This window comes from Acinonyx jubatus, chromosome X (assembly GCF_027475565.1).
Source record: "Acinonyx jubatus isolate Ajub_Pintada_27869175 chromosome X, VMU_Ajub_asm_v1.0, whole genome shotgun sequence".
Taxonomy (NCBI): domain Eukaryota; kingdom Metazoa; phylum Chordata; class Mammalia; order Carnivora; family Felidae; genus Acinonyx; species Acinonyx jubatus.
The window spans coordinates 2,909,679-2,928,287 of NC_069389.1; positions in this window are offsets into that span (position 1 = coordinate 2,909,679).

Here is an 18,609-nt window from a genome sequence, read left to right on the forward strand (position 1 = left end):
AAATGATGTGAATGGATGGCCTCCAATGATTGTGATTTTAAGTATATAAGTTAAAACACCTGTGATGGAAGAATACTCTCACACTAGTATCACTGAGCTAGGCTCAATGTGGGGATCACTTAGCAAGATGTGGAAGGTATTTAGGCCCATTGACTTCACAAATCGGTGTAACAGCTTCAATATTTAGGATATTTCATAATTCTCCATAAAATTTATGGAAAAGGACTGAGTCACAGGCATACTATCAGGAGTTTGTAGTTTTGTCTTAATGTAGTAAATATTTTGCCTTTGTGGACAACAGACCACATACTCTGCTAGTGTGGCAGGAAATGAGCCAGAGACCAAAAGTATATGCGTGATTTTGTTGTGCTATGTCCGTGGATGGCCATCTCAGGGCATTCTGAAATTGATACTCATGAGATATCCCACAGAATGGACACCATCAAGAAACATTTCAAGTGGTGGAGAACATTCAATATAGAGATAAACATTATAGTTTTCCACTGGAGAGGTATTCACCTATATTCTCTAAGGGTGGCTCCAAGGTTTAAACCATTCTTTCCCACCTTTACCCCATGACTGTCAACAGAACATTTTTTTGCCATTTCGTTTTCATACTGAGAGATGATAACAGCCATCAAGAGAACTCCAGTATCTTCTTCTCCCTGACATCAGAATTATCAGCATGGAGAAGAGACTGCTTCTGTCTTCACCCAATTTCTCTCCTAGAAAGCCATAACTTTGGGGCCGTGCCATTTCTGGTGGTCAAGTTATCTTTTCTGTTCAGTGTTGGTGGAAGTTGAAATGAACCGATATAATACGCACTCCGCACACATGGGCTTATGCAAAAAGCTGCCTCATGTTTAAGGTCAACAGATACCCCTGTGATACACAGATACCTAGAAAAATTATAGGTGTATTTTATAATCAGCATAATTATCCCTATAATTTTTCTAGATGGAATCACTGGGCTGTATTGGCAATTTTGATAGGGCGTTATGTGATAGCAGGTGGAATGGACAGAGGGAAGATACAAGCCAAACACTATGGAAGTATCTTCACTATTTTTAATAAATTTTCAAGCAGGTGTCACATTTGGAAACAGTAAAGATGGTTGTATATCTCCCTAAGACATCTGAATGTTTCCAAATGTCAGTCAAGAACGCTGGGCAGCTATAAGACATGGGCATCATCAATGCGCTGCTGTTTGGTAATAGCTTCAGATAAACCACTCATAGGATTTTATGAATTTGGGGAGATCTATCTTTTCTGAGATAATAGTATGAGGAAATGTCTTAAGTCGATGGCTTGGAGTATTACTTTGGGATATGTTTTGTGATACCAAAGTTTAATCTGTTTTTACTATATTTTATAGCTCGTGGTTTTAAGGAGAGAAAAGTCTCTAAAGGCCAAAATATGCACATCTCTTATCTTCTAAGAATTATCATCATTTTGTTTTTTACCTTTAGCTCCTCAAATCATCTTGGAGAAATTTTGGGGTATAATTTGAGCTGGAATCTACTTTTAAAAATATGGACAGTCAAAAGGACAATCCCAGTTACTTTACATTCTAACCTTTTTAATGTGTTTCCAGTATGGCCTTACAATTCTCCTTTTTGTTGTCGTTAAGTTTTACATTCTGTAGTGTATTCCTTCTTTCTCCCTCCTGTGACTACAGTGCTGCTAGACCAGATATTAAGGAAGCTCAAGGCCTAAATTCTTTACAATCTTTGCTTTCCTAGCACATCTTAATTAATGTCATTTCATCCACATCTGATAAAAGGGAGAATCCACTAGCTTTTTTGTTAGTGCACACACATACTGGCACGAGACATATCATATTTATACATTAATAGTGTTTCCCCATTTGAACACAATTTGCATGAGAAAAAGACCTTTGTGATTTTCCATGAAGAGACACTGGGCTTACCATTTTATTTTATTTATTTTTAATATGAAATTTATTGTCAAATTGGTTTCCATACAACACCCAGTGCTCATCCCAACAGGTGCCCTCCTCAATACCCATCCCCCCCCCCCACCCCGCCCTCCCATCCCCCCACCAGCCCTCAGTTTGTTCTCAGTTTTTAAGAGTCTCTTATGCTTTGGCTCTCTCCCACTCTAACCTTTTTTTTTTTTCCTTCCCCTCCCCCATGGGTTTCTGTGAAGTTTCTCAGGATCCACATAAGAGTGAACACATATGGTATCTGTCTTTCTCTGTATGGCTTATTTCACTTAGCATCACACTCTCCAGTTCCATCCACGTTGCTACAAAGGGCCATATTTCATTCTTTCTCATTGCCACGTAGTACTCCATTGTGTATATAAACCACAATTTCTTTATCCATTCATCAGTTGGTGGACATTTAGGCTCTTTCCATGATTTGGCTATTGTCGAAAGTGCTGCTATAAACACTGGGGTACAAGTGCCCCTGTGCATCAGTACTCCTGTATCCCTTGGGTAAATTCCTAATAGTGCTATTGCTGGGTCACAGGGTAGATCTATTTTTAGTTTTTTGAGGAACCTCCACGCTGTTTTCCAGAGCGGCTGCACCAGTTTGCATTCCTACCAACAGTGCAAGAGGGTTCCCATTTCTCCACATCCTCGCCAGCATCTATAGTCTCCTGATTTGTTCATTTTAGCCACTCTGACTGGCGTGAGGTGGTATCTGAGTGTGGTTTTGATTTGTATTTCCCTGATGAGGAGTGACATTGAGCATCTTTTCATGTGCCTGTTGGCCATCTGGATGTTTTTGTTGGAAAAGTGTCTATTCATGTCTTCTGCCCATTTTTTTACTGAATTATTTGTTTTTTGGGTGTGGAGTTTGGTGAGTTCTTTATAGATTTTGGATACTAGCCCTTTGTCCAATATGTCATTTGCAAATATCCTTTACCATTCCGCTGGTTGCCTTTTAGTTTTGTTGATTGTTTCCTTTGCAGTGCAGAAGCTTTTTATCTTCATGAGGTCCCAGTAGTTCATTTTTGCTTTTAATTCCCTTGCCTTGGGGGATGTGTCAAGTAAGAAACTGCTGCGGCTGAGGTCAGAGAGGTTTTTTCCTGCTTTCTCCTCTAGGATTTTGATGGTTTCCTGTCTCACATTCAGGTCCTTTATCCATTTTGAGTTTGTTTTTGTGAATGGTGTAAGAAAGTGGTCTAGTTTCATCCTTCTGCCTGTTGCTGTCCAGTTCTCCCAGCACCATTTGTTAAAGAGACTGTCTTTTTTCCATTGGATATTCTTTCCTGCTTTGTCAAAGATTAGTTGGCCATACTTTTGTGGGTCTAATTCTGGGGTTGATATTCTACTCCATTGGTCTGTGTGTCTGTTTTTGTGCCAATACCATGCTGTCTTGATGATTTCAGCTTTGTAGTAGAGGCTAAAGTCTGGGATTGCGATGCCTCCCGCTTTGGTCTTCTTCAATATTACTTTGGCTATTCGGGGTCTTTTGTGGTTCCATATGAATTTTAGGATTCCTTGTTCTAGTTTCGAGAAGAATGTTGGTGCAATTTTGATTGGGATTGCATTGAATGTGTAGATAGCTTTGGGTAGTATTGACATTTTGACAATATTTATTCTTCTAATCCACGAGCACGGAATGTTTTTCCATTTCTTTATATCTTCTTCAATTTCCATCATAAGCTTTCTATAGTTTTCAGCATGCAGATCTTTTACATCTCTGGTTTGATTATTCCTAGGTATTTTATGCTTCTTGGTGCAATTGTGAATGGGATCAGTTTCTTTATTTGTCTTTCCGTTGCTTCGTTATTAGTGTATAAGAATGCAACTGATTTCTGTACATTGATTTCGTATCCTGCAACTTTGCTGAATTCATGTATCAGTTCTAGCAGACTTTTGGTGGAGTCTATCGGGTTTTCCATGTATAATATCATGTCATCTGCAAAAAGTGAAAGCCTGACTTCACCTTTGCTAATTTTGATGCCTTTGATTTCCTTTTGTTGTCTGATTGCTGATTCCCGAACTTCTGCTGTGTGAAACAACAGCAGTGAGAGTGGACATCCCTGTCGGGTTCCTGATCTCAGGGAAAAAGCTCTCAGTTTTTCCCCATTGAGGATGATATTAGCTGTGGGCTTTTCATAAATGGCTTTTATGATGTTTAAGTATGTTCCTTCTATCCCGACTTTCTCGAGGGTTTTTATTAAGAAAGGATGCTGAATTTTGTCAAATGCTTTTTCTGCATTGATTGACAGCATCATATGGTTCTTATCTTTTCTTTTATTAATGTGATGTATCACGTTGATTGATTTGCGAATGTTGAACCAGCCCTGCATCCCAGGAATGAATCCCACTTGATCATGGTGAGTAATCCTTTTTATATGCTGTTGAATTCGATTTGCTAGTATCTTATTGAGGACTTTTGCATCCATATTCATCAGGGATATTGGCCTGTAGTTCTCTTTTTTTAGCTGGGCCTCTGTCTGGTTTAGGAATCAAAGTAATGCTGGCTTCATAGAATGAGTCTGGGAGTTTTCCTTTCCTTTCTATTTTTTGGAACAGCTTGAGAAGGATAGGTATTATCTCTGCTTTAAATGTCTGGTAAAATTCCCCTGGGAAGCCATCTGGTGCAGGACTCTTATTTGTTGGGAGATTTTTGATAACTGATTCAATTTTTTCGCTGGTTATGGGTCTGTTCAAGTTTTCTATTTCTTCCTGTTTCAGTTTTGGAAGTGTGAGGGTGCTTAGAAATTTGTCCATTTCTTCCAGGTTGTCCAATTTGTTGGCATATAATTTTTCATAGTATTCCCTGATAACTGCTTGTATTTCTGAGGGATTGGTTGTAGCAATTCCATTTTCATTCATGATTTTATCTATTTGCGTCATCTCTCTTTTGTTTTTGAGAAGCCTGGCTAGAGGTTTGTCAATTTTTATTTTTTTCAAAAAACCAACTCTTGGTTTCATTGATCTGCTCTACAGTTTGTTTTTTTTTTTTTTATTCTATATTGTTTATTTCTGCTCTGACCTTTACTATTTCTCTTATTCTGCTGGGTTTGGGGTGTCTTTGCTGTTCTGCTTCTATTTCCTTTAGGTGTTCTGTTAGATTGTGTATTTGGGACTTTTCTTGTTTCTTGAGATAGGCCTGGATTGCAATGTATTTTCCTCTCAGGACTGCCTTCGCTGCATCCCAAAGCATTTGGATTGTTGTATTTTCATTTTTATTTGTTTCTGTATATTTTTAAATTTCTTCTCTAATTGCCTGGTTGACCCATTCATTCTTCAGTTGGGTATTCTTTAACGTCCATGCTTTTGGAGGTTTTCCAGACTTTTTCCTGTGGTTGATTTCAAGCTTCATAGCATTGTGGTCTGTGCATGGCATGATCTCAATTCTTGTATACGTACGAAGGGCTGTTTTGTGACCCAGTATGTGATCTATCTTGGAGAATGTTCCATGTGCACTCGAGAAGGAAGTATATTCTGTTGCCTTGGGATGCAGAGTTCTAAATATATCTGTCAAGTCCATCTGATCCAATGTATCATTCAGGGCCCTTGTTTCTTTATTGATCCTGTGTGTAGATGATCTATCCATTGTTGTAAGTGGACTATTAAAGTCCCCTGCAATTACCACATTCTTATCAATAAGGTTGTTTATGTTTGTGATTGATTGTTTTATATATTTGGGGGCTCCCGTATTTGGCACACAGACATTTATAATTGTTAGCTCTTCTTGATGGATAGACCCTGTAATTATTATATAATGCCCTTCTTCATCTCTTGTTACAGCCCTTAATTTAAAGCCTAGTTTGTCTGATATAAGTATGGCTACTCCAGCTTTCTTTGACTTCCAGTAGCATGATAGATAGTTCTCCATCCCCTCACTTTCAATCTGAAGATGTCCTCAGGTTTAGAATGAGTCTCTTGTAGACAGCAAATACATGGGTCTTGTTTTTTATCCACTCTGAAACCCTATGTCTTTTGGTTGGAGCATTTAGTCCATTTATATTCAGTGTTATTATGGAAAGATGTGGGTTTAGAGTCACTGTGATGTCTGTGGGTTTCATGCTTGTAGTGAGGTCTCTGGTACTTTGTGGTCTTGCAACATTTCACTCACAGAATCCCCCTCAGGATCTCCTGTAGGGCTGGTTTAGTGGTGATGAATGCCTTCAGTTTTTGTTTGTTCGGGAAGACCTTTATCTCTCCTTCTATTCTGAATGACAGACTTGCTGGATAAAGGATTCTCGGCTGCATAGTTTTTCTGTTCATCACGTTGAAGATTTCCTGCCATTCCTTTCTGGCCTGCCAGCTTTCAGTAGATAAGTCTGCCAGTAGTCTTATGGGTCTCCCTTTATATGTTGGAGTGCGTTTATCCCTAGCTGCTTTCAGAATTTTCTCTTTACTCTCGTGTTTTGCCAGTTTCACTTTGATAATGTCATGCAGAAGACCGATTCAAGTTACGTCTGAAGGGAGTTCTCTGTGCCTCCTGGATTTCAACGCCTTTTTCCTTCCCCAGATCAGGGAAGTTCTCAGCTATGATTTGTTCAAGTACACCTTCAGCCCCTTTCTCTCTCTCTTCCTCTTCTGAAATTCCTATGATACCAATCCTGTTCCGTTTGATTGCATCACTTAGTTCTCTAATTCACCCCTTATACTCCTGGATTTTTTTATGTTTTTCTCAGCTTCCTCTTTTTCCTAATTTTCTTCTAATTCACCTATTCTCACCTCTGCCTCTTCAATCCGAGCAGTGGTCACCTCCATTCTATTTTGCACCTCATTTACAGCATTTCTTAGCTCCTCCTGACTGCTTCTTAGTCCCTTGATCTCTGTAGCAATAGATTCTCTGTTGTCTTCTGTGCTTTTTTCAAGCCCAGCGATTAATTTTATGACTATTATTCTGAATTCTTGTTCCATTATATTGCTTAAATCGTTTTTGATCAGTTCGTAAGCTGTCGCTACTTCCTGGAGTTTCTTCTGAGGAGAATTCCTCCGTTTCGTCATTTTGGATAGTCCCTGGAGTGGGGCGGAACTGCAGGGCTCTTCCTCTGTGCCGTCTGGAGTAACTTGAGTTGGTGGGCGGGGCCGCAGTCAGACTGGCCTGTACCTTATCTCCCCCTCTCCCAGGAGCAGGACTCACTGTGGAGTGGTGTGGCTTCTGTCTGGGCTACTTGCACACTGCCAGGCTTGTGATGCTGCTTCGATGGGATCTGGCGTATGAGCCAGGGTGGGTCTGCAAGGTGCCCAGGGGCGGGAGGGGCAGGCTTAGTGCCGTTGGTGGTCTCCTGCAGGAGGGGCCCTGCAGCACTGGGAGGGAGGCAGGCAGACCCGTCAGAGGGAAAGGATCCACAGAAGCACAGCATTGGGTGTTTGCATGGTGCAAGCAAGTTCCCTGGCGGGAACTGGTTCCCTTTGGGATTTCAGCTGAGGGATGGGAGGGGGAGATGGCGCTGGCCAGCGCCTTTGTTCCCCGCGGTGCTGAACTCTGTCCTCTGGGGCTCAACACCTCTCCCTCCCGGTGTCCTCTCGCCCTCCTGCTCTCCAGGTAGAGCTGTTGACTTATAACATTCCAGATGTTAAGTCCCCCCAGCAGTCAGAACACACTCCGTCTGGCCCCTCTGCTTTTGCAAGCCAGACTTGGGGGCTCTGCCTGGCCAGGTGGGCGGGCTGCCCCTCCGCCGCCCGGGCTCCCTCCCGCCAGTCCGTGTAGCACGCACCGCGTCTCCACCCTTCCTACCCTCTTCCGTGGGCCTCTTGTCCACTCTTGGCTCTGGAGAGTCCGTTCTGCTAGTCTTCTGGGTTATGCAGGCAGATGTGGGTGACATCTAAGCGATCAGCAAGATGAGGTAAGCCCAGCGTCCTCCCACACTGCCATCTTCCCTTGTAATCCAGTCACAGGAGGGACACGGGGACTCAAAGCACAGTGCAGCGAGGATGGAAGCAACGTTCTTGCAAGAGCAGGTGTCTGATGGACAGGAGCACACGGGGCAGTCACAGCAGACAATTTAGTTCCTAGGACCCAGGTCCTTCCCCTGGTTCTTCATTGGCTGAGTACCTGGGCTTATCATTTTATATGGGAAGCTTTTTGCATGGTAAAGACTTCTCAGCAGACATATAAAATCAGTTGGAGGATCAGGCATGTGTATATCCTGAGGAAGGGCATTCAGGCAGAGAGAAGAGACCCTGAGAAAGCTTGTTTGAAAGACAACATGGTGTCATAAGCAAAATCAGAAATAAAGCTATATTTTACTAAAGAATTTCCAATTGCATCCCAGAGTAGCTAAGCTAGGTGGTTACAGAAATCTGTAGTGATTTGGCAGAGAAGGTTGAAGAAGATCCACAGACATTATCTGAAGCTTTGTTAGTTGAGATGATAAGTTTAGCATAGCTGGAGATGCCGTGGGGCAATCCCTATACAATGATGTGTCGAGTTAAGATAATAAGATCTCTGGAAAAGGTACCAAAAAGGACAGTAGCACATCAAGTGCCTGGATAAGAATGGTGAAAATATCTCCCGGTGAATTGTGGTCAACTTAGCAAGTGAGAATGACCAGTGTAGGATCATTTTCTGAAACCAACATTTCCTTCCTCTTCTGGGCAGTGGCACAGATAAAAATATAAAATATATAAAAAAATATTTTAAAAAGTCTATGTCCAAGAGGAGATGAAAAGAAGATTAAAATAAAGCAACCAGAATGAACAGGAGTCTTGGCATTTCGGATAGTATGGGGATAAGAGATAAATACAAGCAGGGCAAAGCATTATTCTGTTTTGTTCTTTATCTTAGTCTTCTTGGAAGGTCAGAGAGTATATGAGCAGCATGATTCAAAGGCCTTGATGACTCTTTGGAGGAGGGTCTCCTATGTCAATACTGTGGAATCCCGTACTCACGTCATTTGGAAAGTATTCATCATACAACTATTTTTCTTTCTCACTTAGGAGAGAATCAAATGCTCTTTGCCTGATACTACATTAGGCAAAAAATAAATAAACAAACATGACATACAGAAGGGACTCTGAAAATTACTATCTCTTTTTCCCCAGTGTCTGTTAATCCAACTTGATCCAGAGATAGGACAGCTATGTTCCCTCTCCTAACTTTCAGAAACTGGGGCAATCACACTCGTTCCCGCAGTGCTGTGGCAAAGAGTATACAGTGTGTTACAAATTACAGAATCCTGTGCAGGTGTTAAGGAAATAGGAACATCCACAGAATTTGACTGTGTATCCCATTAACTTCAAATAAAGTGATTGAGCATATGGTGGCAGTGTCACCTAAGTAACCCCAAAGAGGCTGGCTTTAGAGGAAGAAAGAGAATTGTAAATCTCCTTTCCTCCTGAGATACAGCCTCAGGGTAATGATCAAATCCCCTGGATTCACTCATGACATCCTCAACCCTGGGGGAGGAGCCTGAGTCTTGGCTGAATTGTTAACAAGGGGAATGGGGAATACCGGGAAATCTGGGGAGATTACTCCAAGAAGTTGGCGATAGGGGACTGCAAATTTTGGTTTTGTGTTGTTAAAAATGGTGGCCATTTGGATTTAGAGGCCTCCTCCTATTCTTTATGGAGACTCAAGAATTCTTTCCTTATATTTAATGCTTGTCAAGTCAAGAGTAAAGAAACATAAAGATGCTCTGTCCTTTCTAAGAGCTTGTGAGGCTCAACAGTAAGCTGATTTGCGTGGGAAGAAATGGGACTCTGGTTTTCCCAACATACCTTTGTTATTCTTAGAATTGATCTGCGGGGTTTCATAATAAATACAACAGCAAATGTGTAGTGTATATCATGTTCTCTCTGTCAAGCACATGATGTGTATATAAGCATTGGAACTATGTTATACGAGAGCATGTAATATATATATTTGTCAAGTCATCTTTCACAAAAACAAAAAGAAAAGCTAGTTTGGGGCCAAACAGAAGGTGGAAACAGAGGCAGGGTTCAGCAACAGGGTCACAGGAAAGTATCTCCAAAGCTGCATATGCAGAAGCCTCACGCTCCGTTCTTATCCTGACATACAACCGCAGGTTAGGTGTCGACTCTGTAGCATTTTGGTGTTGGTGCCTGTGTTTGGAAGCTGTTGTGGCTCAGGACATTGTCTGCTCTGTGCGCAGTTTAGCAAGGAATTTAGAGCAGGTGCACTGAGGCATCTCTTATTGGTCCACTGAGGTCATCTGCCCTGAGTTCCCTGTCTTGACAAGGAGCAGAGGGGGAGGTGTATTGAAATGGCATGTGCCCATCTTGCTAGAGCACCGTGGAATGAGGAAGAAGCATGGCCGTCACCTGAGACATGCCTAGGATGTGGCTCTTCTAGCAGTGATCAGGCAACGGACTCTCAGAGTTAGAATTCTGCACTGGTCACACCACAGGATGTCCTGGAGCCAGCTTCACACTCACGCAGCCAGGCTCCAAGGTCAGGTACATGCCTCTCGAATCCCAACTGGGCTGGGTGCCATAAATGTATCCATGTAGTAAGTGATTTGGAAACAACCAGAAAACCTTCAAACTCGTATGTAGTGTATGTTCTTAGCTACAGCAGTAACGACATTTGGAGCTAGATCATTGTTGGGATTTCTGGGCACTGTCCGATGTTGATCACCATGCCAGGCCTTGACCAACCTGACGCTAGTGGCAACCAAGAATGTCTCTGGTCATTGCCAAACGTCTCTTTGGGGGGTGTGCACTCTTGCGCCCAGTTGAGGAGCCTACTCTAGTGTGTAAGTACCTCCTTTGCCCCACAGTTAAGGACCCTCCTGCTCTCGTGTCTAACTACCTGGTCTGGTAGGCTGCACTGTGGATGAATTCTTCACAGAACCAAGTACTAGAAGATAAAGTAAGAAAAGCAATGTGTCTTCACAGAGAAGAAAATCTAGGTTGAGTATACACGCTATGTTAGCAATGGGAACAGCGACTACGTCTGGCCGACTGGGACTTTTGTTTCTGGCTGTTCCCAGAGGGCTGATGCAGCCCTATCCCATGGCAAGTTGCAAGTATGAAGGCTGCTCGCTCTGGACGGCTGTGGTGTGGGCTTTGGAAAAGCAGAGATGATGGACTGTTGGCATGTCCATTCTCATCCGGCAGTCTGTTAACACCACCCTGCTCTGAGCTTGCTTCCTCACACTCACCCTGTGACCTTCATCATTCCTGCACTGCACAGACCACTGTGTCCACATTGGCTCTGTGGACCATGTTTGTTTTGTTTTGTTTTGTTTGTAATGTGAAACTTATTGTCAAATTGGTTTCCATACAACACCCAGGACTCATCCCAACAGGTGCCCCCCCTCAATGCCCATCACCCACCGTCCCCTCCCTCCCAGCCCCCATCAACCCTCAGTTTATTCTCAGTTCTTAGGAGCCTCCTTCCCTCTCTGTAACTTTTTTTTCCCCCTTCCCCTCCCCCATGGTCTTCTGTCAAGTTTCTCAGGATCCACCTAAGAGTGAAAACATATGGTATCTGTATTTCTCTGCCTGACTTATTTCACTTAGCATAACACTCTCCAGTCCCATCCACGTTGCTACAAAAGGCCAGATTTCGTTCTTTCTCATTGCCAAGTAGTATTCCATTGTGTATATAAATCACAACTTCTTTATCCATTTGTCAGTTGATGGTCACTTAGGAATTTACCCAACGGATACAGGAGTGCTGATGCATAGGGGCACTTGTACCCCAAAGTTTATAGCAGCACTTTCAACAACAGCCAAATTATGGACCACGGTTTTGATTTCTACCATTTATCCTGTTCTGGAACTGGTGGTGTTTCTCAAGCCAACATTGTATAAGGTGTTCCCTTTCAAAGGAAACAAAACAGGGATGCCTGGGTGGTTCAGTTGGTTGAGTGTCTGACCCTTGATTTCAGGTCAGGTCATGATCCCAGGGTCATGGGATCGGGCCCTGCACTGGGCTCTGCGCTGAGAATGGCACCTGCTCAGGATCCTCTGTCTCTCTCTCCCTCTCCCCAACTCGCGCTCTCTCTCAAAAAGAAACAAAGGGAAAAAAAGAGCCACAGGACAGAAAAACAGAAAGAAAATTCATTTTTTGGATTCTAGTTGTCTAAATGCTCCTCTTTACACGCTTTATGGGTGTACAAAGGACTCCAGCATCGAGATCTCTGTGAGTTAAACGTATCCGGTATGCGTTCCTGCAAAAACCAATATATCGAAGCTGCCCGAATAAAGCACCACTGACTGCGTGGCTTAGATAACAGACATTTATTTTCTCACAGCTTCGAGGCTGTAAGTCCAAACTCAGGGTATTGGCAAGGTTGGTTTGTGGGGAAGTGTGTCTTTGGCTTTCAGACAGCCACTCTGTCACTCTGTGTTTACGTGACTCTTCCTCTGTGCCCGTAAATCCTGTGTGTCTCCTTCCGTTGCTGATAAGTACAGCAGCCATGCTGCGTTAGGGTCCCACCCTCTGGCCCTATATTACCCTTAACTGTTGCCTTAAAGGCTCTATCTCCACATGCGGTCCCTTTGGGCATTAGAGATTCAACATATGTATTTTCGGGGCACAGAGTTCAGCCCATAGGAAGTGGTCCGTGCCCAGCCCATGGTCAAGGAACAGTAGCTACATGCAACTGAGAAACTCCTGGGCCCAGGACCCATGGTGACAGATTGTTCAAGTCTTTCCTGGAAAGTGAAGTCCCCTGGTAGAAACCTGTTGCTCTGGAACTTACAAACATTGCTTCTTCAAAGCTAGCAATCAACAGAGAGAAAAAGGGAGAAAGAGAGAGAGTTGAGAGAGAAGAAACGGCAACAGAAAACCCCACAAAATCCCAGGGTAGGAATGTGCCTGAAAACAACTGAAGAGGTGGATTGCCTTTTGCCTTAGAAAGGGATGATTTCTTCTTCTTCGTCTTGTTTCACACAACACTTGTCCTCACGCTGCTCCAGTGGTGTTGCCCGTGGTCAGTTATTTTTAGTGCTGCTTTCCATCTAGAACTGAGTTTCCAGTCTGGGAGAGGAGTGAACTGGGGCAAGTCACTTCTGCTTTGAATGACATTTTTTTTTTTTTCCGAAACCTGTGCGGTGAGGACGCCAACATCAGAGTTATTATAAAAGTTAGAGAAGATAATACAGAGCGTGGCATGTTGATTGGCATGACCTATACGACATTTTTGCAGTTGTATTTGACAATTAACTTGGATTTGCTTTGTTTCCCAGGGACCGTGATGCACACTCAGTAGAAAGGAGAGAAGAGATAACCATGTAAGAGACTGACTGCTATTTCATTACCTCCTGCTGCGGATGCATGGCCCAGACCGTGAAGGGCTTCAAACAGGCATCTGCACGGTGGAGTTCAAGTCTAATTTCCACGAGGAGATAGGAGCAGTAATTCTTCTGGCAAACATCCCATAATCTTCTGACTACTAGTGCTTTCGTTTTCATTTTCAGAAGGGTAAAGAACGGGACCGTTATATTCCCGTGATCTTGTTTGCTCTGAGTCACTAAGAATATACCTCAGCATATTTACTTCGTTTGAACCTTTGACGTAAACTAGAAGCACTTAAAGCCGCACTAAATTGTTCCATAACCTTAAGTTGAGTTATTTGTCCCCTTATTCACGTAAAGTGCGTCTCCACTAGAAGCTGGGTTTTGTTTTTTGGTTTTTGGTAAAATGAGGAGGTATTCACTGGATTACTTTTAAAGCTTATGATAATCATAAGAATATCAAACATGTTTTATGTAGTGGGCACTTTAATAAACATGGTGAGGCTCTTAACTCAACTTTTCCTTCAGTGGTATAAAGAAGATGAAATTATTTTCTATATATTTCAACCTTGAAATAGCTAGATGTCTAACCACTTGACCAAAAATTAATGCATGCGGTTGGAGGTAGGAATGCCTAGCACACATAAAAAACAACTTCATTTCTGCTTTGGTTGGTATCTTGTGTTCCTATATTATATTCTTCTGTTCTGGTCATCACACCTTTTTTTTAATTTATTTTTTATTTTATTTAAAAAGAATTTATTTTTGAGGAAGAGAAAATATCTGCACACATGGGGGAGGGGCAGAGAGGGAGAGAGAGAATCCCAAGCAGGCTCTGAGCCTCAGCCCAGAGCCCAATGCAGGGCTCTGAACCGTGAGATCATGACCTGAGCTGAGATCAAGAGTTGGACGCTTAACTGACTGACCCACCATTTTTTTGCCTTTCAAAACCATCTATATGTCCTTTCTCCTATTTTTTCTCACTTATCTGGACTTTTCACAGCAATAGAAGGAAACCAGAGGCACACAATGGGATGGTTTTGTTTTCCAAAGGCCTTTCTAACTGGGAATTGCCAAGTACCCTAATCAGTTGGTCATAATAATAATAACAGTGATGAATAATATACCCCAACCGAGTCCAAGCAACTGCTGGCAAGAAGAACCCTCACCATGAGACCTCCCTCCCGTGAAATGCTCACGTGCACGGCTTCGGCCACTGGAGGCGCTGAGCTGCAGAGCAGACCTCTAAAACTCCACCCACTTGCACGACTGAGACTACGCGCCTGTTGGACAGCAGCTGCCCATTTCTGTCTCCCCTCCAGACCCCGGCAACCACCGTTCTCCTCGGTGATTTTACTGGAATCTCTAGAACATCTCCCTCTACTGCAGCACTACTCACAATAGCCAAGATGTGCCAACGACGCAGATGTCCTTCCGGGATGGTAAAGAAAAGGGGCGCATGTACAACATGGAATATCAGCCTTCAAAAAGGACATGTCACCATATGTGGCAACACAGATGAACCTTCAAGACACGATGCTCAGTTACAGCACGATGGATTCTGCATGATCCCACGGACACCAAGTTCCCAAAAGGGGCAGGAGTTGCTCTGATTTGCAACAAGAGAGCAAGCAACCAGATCCAGCGGTGTCCTTCAGATCAAATAATCTCTTCTGGAATCGGTTCCCCAAGCTTGGCCCTCTTTCAAACCACAATGATCTCAGTGTGTGCATGTGGCCATCTCAGAAACTCAACTTCACTGAGTGCGCACATGTCCCCAGAGTATGTCAAGGGATCAAGACCCAGCACGGGCTTACACACAGTCTCTCTGCGAGGTCGGGGATGTAAAAAAGAAAACAGAAGTCCTTTTCGCTTACTGTTCGTTGAAAGGATTTCGGTGGAACAAGGATTGGGGGCAGAGTGGAAAGACAAAGTCCCAAGACAGAATGGAGCAGGGTTCTCACTGTGTGACTATGACAGAGACGGCTATGTCGGTGAGTAAGTCAGAAAAACGTGTATCTTCTTCCCTGCGAGGAGGCAGGTGGACAGCATGCATTTATGGCAAATACAGAGGGCACTTGGGGTAACAGCCTGCTTCACAGCCACGTGAGGGCCATCGGGAGACTTAAGTCTCCCCTGTGTGAGCAGTGTCAGAAACAAAACCGGCTCAGGACCTATGACCTGCTGCTGCATAAAGTACTTGGTTTGAGTACCTAGACCTTATTTTTATTTGAGGGTAAGTGTATTGTCTGGATTGAGATGGGGACAGAAAAATGCCAGACACAGAGTAGCACACTGCATACCTGCAGTGACACTGCGATTCTGTTTTTGTTTAATCAAAAATGTACAAAATATCGGGGTGCCTGGGTGGCTCAGTCGGGTAAGCGTCGGATGCTTGATTTCTGCTTGGGTCACGATCTCGTGGTTCGTGAGTTCGAGCCCCACGTCGGGCTCTGTGCTGACCGTGAAGAGCCTGCTTGGGATTTTCTCTCTCCCTCTCTCTCTGACCCTCCCCCATTGGCACGGTCTCTCTCTCTCTCTCAAAATAAATAAACTTTAACAAATGTGGAAAATATTGGAAATGCCATTATAAAATCTGATATGGAAACAGGAGGCTCCTGGATATGTAAAGAAGCATCTGAACAGAAACACTGCCATGCTGGTAGCTCTTGTAAGTAATTCCAAGAGTTGGCGGGGCATCATAATTTGGGATTATGAAGTTCCCATATAATAACAGGAATGTGACGAGGGCCATCCCAGGCTGGGACACTGAAATGGCGTGATTAATGCTTCTGAAAGGAAGTCAGAGGAGTCACCAAGGGTTAATGGGACCACTCACAACTTTTTATCCATCTTTTACCTTCACTTTAAATTTCCTTGGCCTTCCTCCCCTGGGGAGAGGGATTTAAACTCCAATCTCCTAGTTTAAAGGTTTTTTTTTTTTTTTAATGTTTATTTAGTTTTGAGAGAGACTGGGAGGGAGGAGCAGAGAGAGGGAGACACAGAATCGAAAGCAGGCTCTAGGCTCTGAGCTGTCAGCGCAGGGCCCAACGTGGGGCTCGAACTCACGAACTGCAAGATCATGACCTCGGCAGGAATCGGATGCGTAACTGACTGAGCCATGCAGGCACCCCTGCCCCGTTGTCCTAGTGTAGATGCCTCTCGAATAAACCCTTTCTTTGCTGCATACTCAATGTCTCCTCCTGTGCACGGGAACTACCTGGTTCACTTAGAGAAGGGCGGGTCAGAATTGTCCAGGCGTTATAAGGCACATATGGTCACCAGGAATCCATTGAATTACACACACGTCACGGGCATTTGTGGTCATTACGAATTCAATTATGCAATTTACAGAATACTAACCAATGGTTACCAAATATCCTCAGGGCACTGAGGTGCCTGGATGGCTCAGTAGGTAGAATGTCTGAGTTCAGCTCAGGTCACAACCTCACGGTTCATAGGTTCAAGTCCCGCATAGGTTCTGGCCTGACAGCTCAGAGGGTGGAGCCTGCTTCGGATTCTGTGTCTGCCTCTCTGTCTCTGCCTCTTCCCCTGCTCTCGCTCTCTCTCTCTCTCTCTCTCAAAAATAAGTAAACACTACAAAAGTGAAAAAAATATCCTCAGGGCATCAAATCCTTCCCTGCCTGTGTCCAATGGGTCATTTATAGGCTGCTGTCTGAACAGCATATCAATCTCATACCAGCAGCACTTAGAAAGATAGTGCCTTTCCCTCACAAAATGTTCCAGAACAATTATCGAATTTAGGATTGTCTTCATTTTTTATCTCCTGAGAGTTACGTTTATGTCAGCATATTTGAACATGCAATTCACAGGGGAAAAAAGTCTGTAGGATGCTCTGCAAACAAGTGGCCACTGGTCAAACTCCTTTGTGAAATTCTGCATGCCATGTCCCTGTTCTGGCCATCATTCAATCTCTGGATCCTCAATCCGCAATTCGTCATAATTATTACTGGGACGCCTGGGTGGCTCAGTCGGTTAAGCGTCCGACTTCGGGTCAGGTCGTGATCTCACGGTCCGTGAGTTCGAGCCCCGCGTCAGGCTCCACACGGACAACTCAGAGCCTGCTTGGGATTCTCTCTCTTCCTCTCTCTCTGCCCCTTCCCTGCTCACATTCTCTCTCTCTCTCTCTCTCTCAAAACAAATAAGTAAAAACTTTAAAAAAAGAATTATTACTACATTAGGAGCCCAAGAGTATTTCCGAGGCAGCTGAAAGTTTTCACAAGTACAAGAAACAGGGGACCTTTCTGCGTTCCTACAGATCACGTTGAGACTCAGAAGAAAAAAAAAAAAAAAAACGGAGTTATGCTGATGCCGTATCAGTTCCTATCTTCATGTAGTAAAGGGATAGTTGAAACCCAAAGACCCATGATTGCTTTCCCTACGTTGTACATCTCCTTCCCACCAAACACGTGGGTGTGTGTTCTTATTTGCTTTGCTGTTCCATCCTATTTACCGAGTTCCTCTGATTTGCTTCATGACTTTGAGGTGTAAGAGCCGACGAACTATTTAGAGGTCAACTTACGGAAACGCTACCTCACATTTTGCTATGACTCCAGCTCATGCTACTGGTATTAGGACATGTGCACAAGTCCTCACATTGCTTTAAAGCTTTGATAGTCTTGCCATCAGCAACTGAGGCGTGGCTACAAGTACAAAGTCCGTTGCAATTGAAATAGAAACAAGGAATGAGTAATAGAGATAGTTTTTAGAATCTGTTAAATCAAGTATTAATGAATGTCGTATTAAAATCTATCAGACTAGTGAAGGTTCTACTTTTTTTAGGTTGTGTTTTATGTAAAAGGAGAAAATGCACCTGTGAAACTCTGAAGACTGCTGAAATACTGCCAATTCCATCAGTCTCACACAGTGAAATATAAAATTAAAGCTGTGTGTCAGACATGCAGCAATGTCTTTGTTAAGATCACCTAACAAATCAACATCGCGTATAAGGTGGAACGTTTTCCCCCTGCAAATAGGGAAGCTGAAAAGTGGTGTATTTGGTTAAAAGATCATTAAACTCATTAATGAGCTGTTTACACATCACTGGAGCAGGCTGGCAGCTGTTAGGGATTAAATCCACAGTGAATTTTTACAAACGTTCTTGCAATGGTACTGACGTTGGAAGGATGCTTTAGATAGTGATTTTTTGTTTGTTTTTTGATAAGTCTGGCTTAAATAATTCTCCCTCGTCGGTTTCAGCATTTCTTACTAGGAGCATTGCTTCTGCTCCAAATGAATAGAAACAAAAAGTTGAATATATGGAATATATTCATATATATTGAATATCCACATATATTTTGGATATCCATATCCATATACACTGGATATACGGACTATATGTGTACATATGAGAAACTGCCCAGGGACAGCACTGAAATTTTTGCTTAAGAAAATAGGGGTTTGGTCTTAAATATTTTTTTGTCTTTTGGGGCAATGAG